The sequence below is a fragment of the Crinia signifera genome, chromosome 4, assembly GCF_055691185.1.
Source record: "Crinia signifera chromosome 4, ASM5569118v1, whole genome shotgun sequence".
Lineage (NCBI taxonomy): Eukaryota > Metazoa > Chordata > Amphibia > Anura > Myobatrachidae > Crinia > Crinia signifera.
This window is the reverse complement of record NC_139220.1, coordinates 13,145,492-13,157,954: the sequence shown is the minus strand read 5'-3', so window position 1 is coordinate 13,157,954 and position 12,463 is coordinate 13,145,492. Positions and strand designations below refer to the sequence as shown.

Below are 12,463 nucleotides of genomic sequence, written 5' to 3'. Positions count from 1 at the left end.
ACAAAGGGAAGGATGGATAGAGAGAAGGGAACAGAGGGAAGGAAGGATAGGAAGGGCACAGAGGGAAGGGGGATAGATAGAAGGGCACAGAGGGAAGGAAGGATGAAGAGAAGGGCAGAGAGGAAAAGAGGGATAGAGAGAAGGGCACAAAGAGAAGGAAGGAAGTATAAGAAGGGCACAGAGGGAAGGAGGGATAGAAAGAAGGGCACAGAGTGAAGGAGAGATGCAGATAATGGCACAGAGGGAAGTTGGGATAGAGAGAAGGGTACAGAGGGAAGGATGGTTAGATAGAAAGGCACGGAGGGAAGGAGGGATGAAGAGAAGGGCACAGAGGAAAAGATTGATAGAGAGAAGGGCAAAAAGGGAAGGAGGGATAGACAGAAGGGCACAGAGGGAAGGAGGGATGGAGGGAAGAGCATATAGGGAAGGATGGATGGATAGATAGAAGGGCACAGAGGGAAGGAGGGATGAAGAGAAGGGCACAGAGTGAAGGATGGATAGCTAGAAGGGCACAGAGGAAAGGAGGATAGAGAGAAGGACACAGTGAAGAATGGATAGATAGAAGGGTGCAGGGAAGGGGGGATGAAGAGAAGGGAACAGAGGGAAGGAGGGAAGGCTAGGAAGGGCAGAGAGGGAAGGAGGGATAGATAGAAGGGCACAGAGGGAAGGAGGGATAGAGAGAAGGGCACAGAGGGAAGGAGGGATAGAGAGAAGGGCACAGAGGGAAGGAGGGATAGATAGAAGGACACTGAGGGAAGGAGGGATAGAGAGAAGGGAACAGAGGGAAGGATAGGAAGGGCACAGATGGAAGGAGGGATAGAGAGAAGGGCACCCTATGGAAGAAGGGATAGAGAGAAGGGGCACAGAGGGAAGGAAGGATACATAGAAGGGCACAGAGGGAAGGAAGGATACAGAGAAGGGCACAGAGGGAAGGATAAAGGGAAGGAGGGATGAATATAAGAATGGCTCAGGAAAGGAGGGATGGATAGGAGGGGCACAGGGAAGGAGGGATACCGGGAGAGGGAGGGCACAGGCAGGGGGAGGGATGGAGGAGGAGGGGGCTGCTCGCTGATGCTGCTGCTGGCAGTCGGGAGATGCAGTGAGAGGAGCAGGCAGAGCTGTGTGAGCTCAGACCGGGAGAAGGGAGACTCAAGCCCCTGTTATCAGCCGTCTGTGCCCGACTAGAGAGCTCCGACCCTCCGATGCACAGAGCCCCCCGCCAGGCTCCCCTTCCCCGGCTCTGCCTGTCCTCCTCTGCCCGCCGGGCTCTCCCCTCTCTCCACCGCCGCTTCTGCCCGAGTCCCGGCTCTACGGCTCCTTTCTCCGGCTCTCCGTGGTGCTGAAGCTGGGCCGTGGTGCGGCAGTGCAGCCGGGGTGTCAGCCGGCCTTGTAGCCTGAGGACGCCGGGGGCTGAGGGGTCTGCAGATCCGGAGGGGGAGCCCCGTGTGCTGACAGGAGAGCTCCGAGGCTGTGTGTGACTCACAGGCCGGGAGACAGAGCCCAAGACCCGGGCCTGCTGTGTCTGTCTTGGCGAGACCTGCAGGGAAGAAGCCCCCCTCTCCTGAAGACCCCAGGACCTGGAGTACACGAGCATCTGCCTGAGACCACCCAAACAGAGGTCCGCAGGTCACCTTCTCACCGAGCTACCACCCCATCAGAGATCCGCAGATCACCTTCTCACTGAGGAACTACCCCATCAGAGGTCCACAGACCACCATCAGAGGTCCACAGACCACCTTCTCGCCAAGGTACCACCCTATCAAAGGTCCAAGACCACCATCTGAGGTCCACAGACTATCCTCTCACTGAGAGACCATCCCATCAGAGGTCCACAGACCACCTTCTCACTGAGGTACCACCCCATAAGAAGTTCACAGATCACTTTATCACTGAGAGACCATCACATCAGAGGTCTACAGACCACATTCTCACTGAGAGACCATCACATCAGAGGTTAAAAAAAACCCACCTTAAGCATCAGAGGTCTATAAACCACCTTCTCACTCAGAGACCACCATATCAGAAGTCCTTGGGCCACCTTGTTATTGAGAGACCACCTCATCCGGATCCTCAGACCATTTTATCACTGAGAGACGATTCCATCAGTGGTCCACATACTGCGCACCTTCTTACTGAGAAAATACCCCATCAGAGGTCCACAGGCCACCTTTATACTGAGAGTCCACCCCATATGAAGTCCACAGATTCACAGATTGCATTCCTACTGAGACGCCACCCCACCAGAGGTCCCATGATCCACAGACCACTGTCTTACTGAGCAATCACCCCTGAAGTCTACCCCATTTGTGAGAATTCCATTCCAGGACACCACTCATTGTGATCGCACCATAAAATGTGAGATATACCACTTTGATGAAACCCCCATCCTGAATCCCCGGAATAAGCCTCATGGTCATCAGAGCCCATCACTGGCTTTGAAGGACCTCCAAGATACCCATTTCCCAACAGCATCGAGGATCACTGAGTCTCTGAACTTCAAGACTGCACACTAGGACTTCATGAAGCCCTTATGTCTTCAACCCAACCCTTGCACTGACACCCCAGAGACAATAGTCAGTATACACTGTCATTCCGTGCAATCCCGATTCACTGGCCTCCTCACCTCTACATGTAAAGGGATGCATGTTCTCTGAGACCCCCTGAGACATCACAGTCTTCAGATCAGACCTGGAGAACTATCAAATCAGTATCTTAGCCACTAGGATCAGGACCAGCTACCGTAAGTCTCTACATCACTGCAACTTCCCGGAGCCTCCAGCACTTTGCCCAAGGAGCAAGGCCACCCACCCCCTATCTTTTCCTGGCATGGCAATGGCTAACTCACTGTACACTTTCACCTAAGACCTGGAGAGGAAACACCGCTATCAGGACCTCCCTTTAGCTCCGCAATACAAGGTACGAAAATGTCTTTGCATGTACCTGGGAATCAATTGAAGGTTGTATACTGGTGGAGAACATATATTTGGAACACTTCTGATTTAAAAAGCATTGCTATTTTTGTTCCTTATCCGTCCCCCCCCCCCCCCCCCCCCCAGTGCCACTTTATAGGGTTCTTTTATTTACGCCTGCCCCACATAACTCATATCATTAAGATGCAGCATAATTACGTTTCCATTGTTGGCAATTGCTGGCACCATGATTCCGATTCTCCGTGCCCCAAGACACTGTGTGGCGCTCCAGCTGTTGTGGAGGGCATGATGGGACTAATAGTCCTACAACAGCTGGAGCGACCAAGGTTACCTACGTCTTACCTTGTACAGTAAGAACAGACAGGCTGGAGGCAAAGTGTCCGCGTCTAGCCTATGACTTTGCAATTAAATATAGAATATCACAAAATTATTATCTCTATCACTGTATTTATGCTTTACATGATAGCTGTTTATTTCTGTAATTACGTGACGGAACCCAGCACCGCCCAACAGAGCCCCTGTTATTATTCCACAAATGTCTTCTGTACGACATGTAACTAGGTAAATGCCTTGTTTCATTTTATACGCCTGCCCCGGCTGTTGTGACCTCTGTTACTCCAACCTTAACATTGTCTCTGAATGTCAGGGCTAAATGCAGTCTGGGGACAAGTGCACTTGTCTGTTCCTGGTCCCCCCCCCCCCCCCCCCCCCCAAGTCTTCTTTCCAATTTGAATTCCAATATATAGTTGTTTACGGTAATAGCGACACAAGCGCGCAGTTATTGAGATGATGGTGACTGAACTTCAGGCGTGTGTGTCACCAGGGGTGTTATAAGTGTGATACCGCTGTAATAAATACATTTGTAACATAACTAGAAGACATCAATAGTTATTCGTTCTAAAAAAACAGGTCACCTGGCTGTTGGGTAAGTAATGGGTTAAACAAAGGGGGGGGGTCATTTTTTCCTATTGTATTCCCAGAGTTTTGTGCAATGTGTTTTATATTGCAAGTGGTTATAAAAGGTGTCATACAGTATATGGTCTTATGTGGTATAAGATGCCTATTGGGGTCTCGTCTAGTTACTGTGGGGCAGATGTATTACGCCAGGTGATAATGCAGAACCAATCAACCCCTAACTGTCATTTTTGTAACAGAGCTGACTGGCTGGTGCGTTATCACCTTCTACTTTATCTCCACCTTATCTCTTCACCAGGCGTATGACACCTGCCCCTGTTTTCCTCTCTTCTGCTTTTATATTATTCTAATATTGCAATGACTTCAGTGTGGCTCATGTGCCATATATAATCTGATGTGTAGTAATCGGCGTTATATAATCTGATGTGTGGTAATACGGTGGTACATAATCTGATGTGTGGTAATACGGTGGTATATAATCTGATGTGTGGTAATACGGCGGTATATAATCTGATGTGCGGTAATATGGCGGTATATAATCTGATGTGTGGTAATACGGCGGTATATAATCTGATGTGCCCTAATTTGGCGGTATATAATCTGATGTGCGGCAATATGGCGGTATATAATCTGATGTGTGGTAATACGGCGGTATATAATCTGATGTGCCCTAAATTGGCGGTATATAATCTGATGTGTGGTAATACGGCGGTATATAATCTGATGTGTGGTAATACGGCGGTATATAATCTGATGTGTGGTAATACGGTGGTATATAATCTGATGTGTGGTAATACGGCGGTATATAATCTGATGTGCCCTAAATTGGCGGTATATAATCTGATGTGTGGTAATACGGCGGTATATAATCTGATGTGTGGTAATACGGCGGTATATAATCTGATGTGTGGTAATACGGCGGTATATAATCTGATGTGTGGTAATACGGCGGTATACAATCTGATGTGCGGTAATATGGCGGTATATAATCTGGTGTGCCCTAATTTGGCGGTATATATTCTGATGTGCGGTAATATGGCGGTATATAATCTGATGTGCGGTAATATGGCGGTATATAATCTGGTGTGCAGTAATACGGCGGTATATAATCTGATGTGCGGTAATATGGCGGTATATAATCTGATGTGTGGTAATACGGCGGTATATAATCTGGTGTACGGTAATACGGCGGTATATAATCTGATGTGCGGTAATACTGCGGTATATAATCTGATGTGCGGTAATACGGCGGTATATAATCTGATGTGCGGTAATACAGCGGTATATAATCTGATGTGAGGTAATACGGCGGTATATAATCTGGTGTGCGGTAATACGGCGGTATATAATCTGATGTGCGGTAATACAGCGGTATATAATCTGGTGTGCGGTAATACGGCGGTATATAATCTGATGTGTGGTAATACGGCGGTATATAATCTGGTGTGCGGTAATACGGCGGTATATAATCTGGTGTGTGCCGTATGGTGCAGTGCCGTGTTACTGTCACTAATGTCTTGTTGTCATTAACTCTTTATTTCTATTGTGCTGATATTCTGCAAATCCAGGTATGCCAACCCCTCCCCAAACCCGCAGCCGAACAAACGTGCCCACAGACCCTTAGCCAGTTGTCCACAGACCCTGAGCCAGTTGCCCACACACAATGAGCCAGTTGCCCACTACCATGAGCCAAATGCCGACACACCATGAGCCAGATGCCCACACACCATGTGCCAGTTGCCCACTACCATGAGCCAGATGCCCACACACCATGAGCCAGATGCCCACACACCATGAACCAGTTGCCCACACACCGTGAACCAGTTGCCCACACACCGTGAACCAGTTGCCCACACACCGTGAACCAGTTGCCCACACACCGTGAGCCAGTTGCCCACACATAGTGAGCCAGTTGCCCACTACCATGAGCCAGTTGCCCACACACCATGAGCCAGTTGCCCACACACCATGAGCCAGTTGCCCACACACCATGAACCAATTGCCCACACACCATGGACCAGTTGCCCACTACCATGAGCCAGTTGCCCACACACCATGAGCCAGTTGCCCACACACCATGAACCAGTTGCCCACACACCATGGACCAGTTGCCCACTACCATGAGCCAGTTGCCCACTACCATGAGCCAGTTGCCCACACACCATGAGCCAGTTGCCCTCTACCATTAGCCAGTTGCCCACACACCATGAGCCAGTTGCCTACACACCGTTAACCAGTTGCCCACACACCATGGACCAGATGCCCACACACCAAGAGCCAGTTGCCCACACACCATGGACCAGATGCCCACACACCATGAGCCAGTTGCCCACACACCATAATCCAGTTGCTTTAGCTAATATGACCATGGACCATGAGAGGACACTGGAATGCACACAGAAATAAAACAACACGAGGAGACCATACAAACTACACACCCTGATTGGGAAAGGTCTTTGGGGATTGTGCATTATGAAGGGCGACAGTGTATAACATTGTCGGGAAGGAAGCGGTGCCGTTAGGATAATAGCAGAGGACAATGCATGCCCAGGCTTAATGCAGACAGGAATAGCACGGACCAATGGTCAATGATAGAGTCATTATAGGCAATCCCTACTGACTGCTGATTTCCAGGTATTAGGTATTGAGCAGGTATCAGACTATGGCGTCTATGTACTAAAGCTGAGCGCGCGTTAAACAACTGCGCAAACGTTGCGATGTAATCAACCATTTCCCGTGAACTGCTTGGAACTCCCTGACTAACGATATATAGCGTACGCACTAGAAGATAGGCACGAAAATATCGTGATCAAAATCGTTATCGTGCATAGCCTCTGTAAAAGTCATCTAAGCCTTGGAGAGTGGCACAGCAGAGAGAGGTAAAGTACCAGCCCAATCAGCTCCCAACTGTGTGGCAGATTTATTAAGCTCAGTGAAGTGATAAAGTGTCTGATTTTTATCGCCGGCCAATCAGCTCCTAACTGTGAAGTTACAGGCTTGGTTTGAAAAATGGCAGGTAGGAGCTGATTGGCCGGTGATAAAAACCAGACACTTTATCACTTCACCGAGCTTAATAAATCTACCCCTGTGTTACGGGCTGTGTTTGAAGAAAATGACAGTTAGGAGCTAATCTCTACAAGTATATGTAGTACATCTGCCACACAGCCTGTAACATGGCAGTTAGAAGCTGGTACTTTATCACTAACCACTTTATCTCTTTCCAAGGCTAAGTACATAGATACCTATGTCATGTCACAGTCTCCGGCACCCCACTGGTTAACTATATATATTATATTTATCTTATATACACAGTTTCTTTACTTAAAAGACAAGGTATCTAAATACCTGCGATGGGTTAACGTACAGCTAGAGGCAAACTTTGGCGCTGTCCGTGATTTTCACATGCCACGTTTAGCTGCCTACCTTACCCATACTCATATATAATATATATCACATCCGTGGCACCGCTGTTATCACTGCCTGACGCAGAAGGTTATGGAAATGATTTGGTGGGCCGCCCCTTTGTTTCTGTTTGTCCGCCACCTGACCGCGGTAGGGAAACATCGGCGTATCGGTGCTAACGACGGTAGGAGTGGGCTGACGAGAGCGTCTCTGGATGGCAGGAGGGCGTAGGTGATTACATAGAGACACGCAGGGTAATTACATTGTGTTATATGCTTCCTTTCACATGGTAATTGCGTACTGCGATGAAATCCCCGGACTTTACCACCTCCCGGGTAATGGAGCAGATATATACAAATGTTTATCTCGATGTTTTCGCTCCCGAGAATTATTTCTCCTTTGTCCATTGAGACGTTGGTACTCCTGGAATTAATTCACCAGCACGCACACTCAGACTTCTCCGTTAAAGACAATGCGGCTGTTGAAGGCTTTGATTCAAGCGTCCCACTAAGGCTTGACAGGGTCCCTTTGCTGCATCTACAATACAAAGGGAGTATTTTCCTTGGCTGTGTAGGCTGTGTTCTCTTACTGTGCGCCCATCTTCCTATGCACAGTAAGAGGTGCAGTCATCTCCAGAAGGGGGGCAGTGGATGGTTTAGAACTCCAAAAAAGGATCTCGGCTCTCACCTAAAACTGGCCACACCTGATGTCAGGTGACACTGCGGCACACACAGTACTGGGCAGATTTAAAGTGCGGGGCCTGATAAATGAGCTGATCGGTATCAATCGGGTCATTATTGGATACGTCGGCCACATTTGCAGCAAAATATGCAATTAGGCTTCTTGTGCAGTCTCCTTGCAGGCCCCTGTTATACGGAACAATATGGCCGTCCGCTGGCTCAGAGTGGTAGGTGGAGATCTAGCTGTATGTTAAGGCTTTTTATTTAAAACATCTTTCAATTCTATAAAAGTTTTTTCTAATTCGGTGCCTACTCATCACCTGAATTCAGCAGCCGAATTAAAGATGCAAAAAATAGCCAAGGTACGGTGCTAAACCTTCCCTGAATTTCTTTCAAACTCATAAGTTATTTGCAGTAGGAAAGGAGGAGGAGCAGATGTCTGTAATGGCCAATGGGAGAAGGCGGGCAGAGCGAGGGGCTGCCTTGCCTAGTACGAAGAAGTCATACTAGTACACCAAGGTCCACATCAGCATTGCAGCTGTAGAGTGGGGCACATTTGTATAATGCACCCACTGTACGGCAGGGGGGCGGGTCCATAACGGCGATTTGCAAAGCCAAGGTCCCGCCCACTTCCCAAGTGGCGAATCCAGGTGGGGGATCTCTCCCAGGAGTAAAAAAGGAACGCCTAGAAATTCAGAGTAGGAGGCAAGTATGTGACACATAAGAATGTTATACATAGCGCAGATAGTGTAGTAGACCCCCCACCAGCATCCCACCCAATTGTTCTTCCCCCGACTACAAGTAGGGCCCATTTGTCAATGAGTTTAAATGTTGCTGGTTCTAATACCGGGGATATGTGCAGCTGTATGTAGGTGGCGGGTTGGAATTCAGGACGAATTGCTATGCAGCCAGAGACTCCTGTAACCATCCCTTGTAGCTTTGAGAGTTGTCTAAATCCATGGGGGATCCTGAACGATTTCAGGTGATTTTAGAGACCGCTCTCTGCCCCCTTCATCCTCGCTGCATGCTGATATTGTGCTGCGCACGACTTCGGGAAGATGAGAACGGCAAAGCCAATGACCCTCCTCTGACCATACAGCACTGTCATGTGTAACTGCAAGATGAATGAATTGTAAGTGATACTTGGACCTTATTCTGGTTCACGCGCTCCGCTGCGAAGTGGCAATGCGTAAGCCCGCCCGCTGCTTGCCTTGCTGTTGTGTGCAAGCGCCCAGCTAACACTCTATTCGTCGCGGCAGCTCGCACACAGCACATGCGCAGAAGAAAAACATTGCGCTCCTGTGCAAATTTGCATTGGAGCGTATAAACCAGAATCAGGACCTTTGTTAGATCCTTTTTTAGATTTGATCAAAACTGTTATTGTCATTTATTTATATGATGATGGACAGGACTGATAACTAGGCAGGACTGATAGCCTTGTGCCAAACGGCGGCCCACTATGGGGGGGTATTCTGGTTCACACGCAAAGGCAAATTCACTCTAATGGACAAAACCATGAGCACTGCAGGTGGGGCAGATGTAACATGTGCAGAGAGAGTTAGATTTGGGAGTTATTTTGTTTCTGTGCAGGGTAAATACTGGCGGCTTTATTTTCACACTGCAATATACTGTAGATATCAGTTTGAAGTACACCCCCCCCCCACCCAAATGTAATTCTCTCTGCACAAGTTACATCTGCCCCACCTGCAGTGCACATGGGTTTGTCCGTTTGAGAGTGAGTTTGCCTTTGCGAGTGAACCAGAATAATCCCCTATGTACAGTACAGAGGGACTAATTCACAACTGTCATCAAGGCTGCACATTTTGCAGATGGACAAAACCATGCTGCGCTGCAGGTGCGGCAGATGTAACAGGTGCAGCAGGAGTTAGATTTGGGGGAGTTATTTTGTTTCTCTGCAGGGTAAACACTGGCTTCTTTTTTCTTACTCCAATTTAGATTTCAGTTTAAACACACCCCACCCTAATCTAACTCTCTCTTCGCACATGTTACATCTGCCCCACCTGCAGCACAGCATGGTTTTGTCCATCTGCATTTTTGTTATGGGATATGAAAATGGTCATAAATGTGAATGATTGCTGTTTAAATATTAATATCGCTGTAATTAAAAATCTTTGGAATCCCGCAGAGTTTATTGTAACCGCTGCGTTCCGCTATGTTTGGATTTTGCTAAATAATGATTGTCCTGTTATAAAAGTACATGGTACGGGGACATCACTGTCACGGCGGTCCTGTAATTACTGCGCTGCGCCACCCTGATCCCAGCACACTATTCTGTCCTCCCTACAAGTCGGTTTAAAAAAGTCATGTAAAACTCACGTCGTCTGTTTCCTTGTGTCGACCTTTTGGCAATGTTGACTATTGTGTGTCGACGGTCATTAGTAGCCTTTTTGTGTGCAGCGACTGTATGCGTTATAATGTGCAGTATCATTTGGGCAGCACGGATGGTGTAATGGTTAGCATTACTGCCTCACAGCGCTGAGGTCATGGGTTCGATCCCCACCATGGCCCTAACTGTGCAGAGTTTGTATATTCTCCCCGTGCTTGTGTGGGTTTACTTCGGGTCGTCCTGTTTCCTCCCGCAATCCAAAAATATACTGGTAGGTTAATTGGCTTCCAACAAAATTAACCCTAGAATGTCTGTGTGCGCGTGTACATGTGGTAGGGAACATAGATTGTAAGCTCCACTGGGGCAGGGACTGATTGGAATGGTCAAATATTCTCTGTAAAGCGCTGCGGAATATGTGTGCACTAAGAAACTGTTAATAAATAATAAAAATAAATAAAATCCCGCACCCCTGTCTATTACCGTTATACCTAAAATCCCAGTCGGCAGACTTTGTGCTGATAATGTCCGATCCTGACTCACAATGCCTTTAATCAGCCGTCCTTTCCTCCCGCGGGCGGCGTTCTCTGTTCACCCAGATTCCGAAAACTGTCTTTGTCTCTCGGGAAGTTCAAGAACAGGTTCAATCTGTTTTGAGCTAGAATTGATTAGGAACTGGGAGAAAAATATTCCTGCTATGCGCGGTATATTGCTAAGATTCTCATCAGGCTGAATAAAAGTCGCCCGTGCGTCGGCAGGCTACGCAGACAAGAATGTTTTTGTCGTGCAGTGGTTCCCGGAGAGGAGGGGGTAACAGCATGGCGCACTGATTCCCCTCCCCTGCTCTGCCAGAATCCTCCCCTCTGCGGAGTCTTAAAGTGGGGCCATCGCCTTGACCATTATAATTATTTTTGATAGGTTTAATACGGTTATTACCGCGTACAACGGGGACTCCCGCCACATATATTTCTTCTTGAGAACGCGGTTACATTTGAACCCAGACTTTTTTTTTATCATTGATTGCGATGTCAAAGTGGGAGTTTGGGGCAATGGGCCTGATTCAAATTGCGAGGTGATTGTATATGGTGTCGCTATTTGGGCTCGCAAATGTGCGCTCCGATCGAATGCATAACATCGATTAACTCTGAATCGGTCACATTGTACAGTGAGGAATAGGGCCGTGATAGTCATATACACCGCATGCAGGGCCTCATTCTGAATCGGACGCTGCAGGAAAGCGCCATATAACTCACAGATTATTGACATCGGATGGAAGGGGCGTAAATACGTCAGATGATTTAGCGCAAATCTTCTCATTGGCTGCCTGAACCGTCCACTTTACATGTAAAGTGGGCGGGGCAAGGCAGATGCAGGCAGGCGTTGGGGGTCTTGAATTTTTCCTGGGTCACCTAGAGCTCCACCCAAGAATGAGCGCTGCCACATGGTAAGTGTAGGGGGATTGGGGCGGAGTTAGGGGCTTTATTATTAGTGTAGGTATTAAAGCTTTCGATATCGTATCTTGTCACAGTAGATATGTTAAATGTAGGTATTTTAATCCATTTTTGGAACACTGTAGTCTGGAACTCCCACCGTAGAGGTTTTCCTATCTTGTGGCGTGTGTTTGCGATTGGAAAGGAGAACACATGTTAAAAACTATATCTGATTGAAGCTTCCCCTTGACGTTTGCGGCAGAGAAATGCGCAGAAATAAAGCACCGCAGCGGAATCTTTGTCGTGCTGTAATGGGCAAAGGTGAGACTGAACATAAACCAAGTGATGGCAGCACCCGGCTTCTAATTGGCATTTTATGACTTTCCCCAAGCACCGTCCGACCTCCGCACACGACGTTATTATGCAGTTACCATAAAACATGTAACGACAACGGCGGCCTGCAGCCGGAATTCTCTATGTGCCTCCCATTATCCGTAATATGAGAGGGATCAGGAGATCGGGCCTGGCATAATGTCACCAGATTGTGTTTATTAACGAGTTGTAAATCTGGTTGTGAATAAGAACCGGTGCTCCAGCCAATCAGCTCCCAGCTGTTCTGTGTTAAAAAAAAAAATAACAGTTGGAAGCTGATTGGCTGAGCATCATTTATCTTGTGTGTTTGAAAAGCATGGCAGTTGGGAGCTGATTGGCTGGGGGGGGGGGGGGGGGGAATACCCAGCTGCGCACAATAGAGATCACACC

The 12,463-nt window shown here is 48.0% G+C and overlaps 1 protein-coding gene across 2 annotated transcripts in view; it reads left to right on the top strand.

Annotated features, from left to right (window-relative positions):
* Positions 1-1,071: 1,071 nt before the first annotated feature.
* The window catches only part of LARGE1 (LARGE xylosyl- and glucuronyltransferase 1), a 259,637-nt gene continuing 248,245 nt past the window's right edge, over positions 1,072-12,463 (top strand). The window contains exons 1-2 of one of the 2 annotated variants that reach the window (XM_083181138.1): positions 1,072-1,852; positions 1,937-2,916. The gene's annotated coding sequence lies outside the window, so the exon portion shown is untranslated. Of the gene's footprint in view, positions 2,917-12,463 lie in introns of both variants that reach the window. The other variant, XM_083181137.1, reaches the window with a different exon arrangement.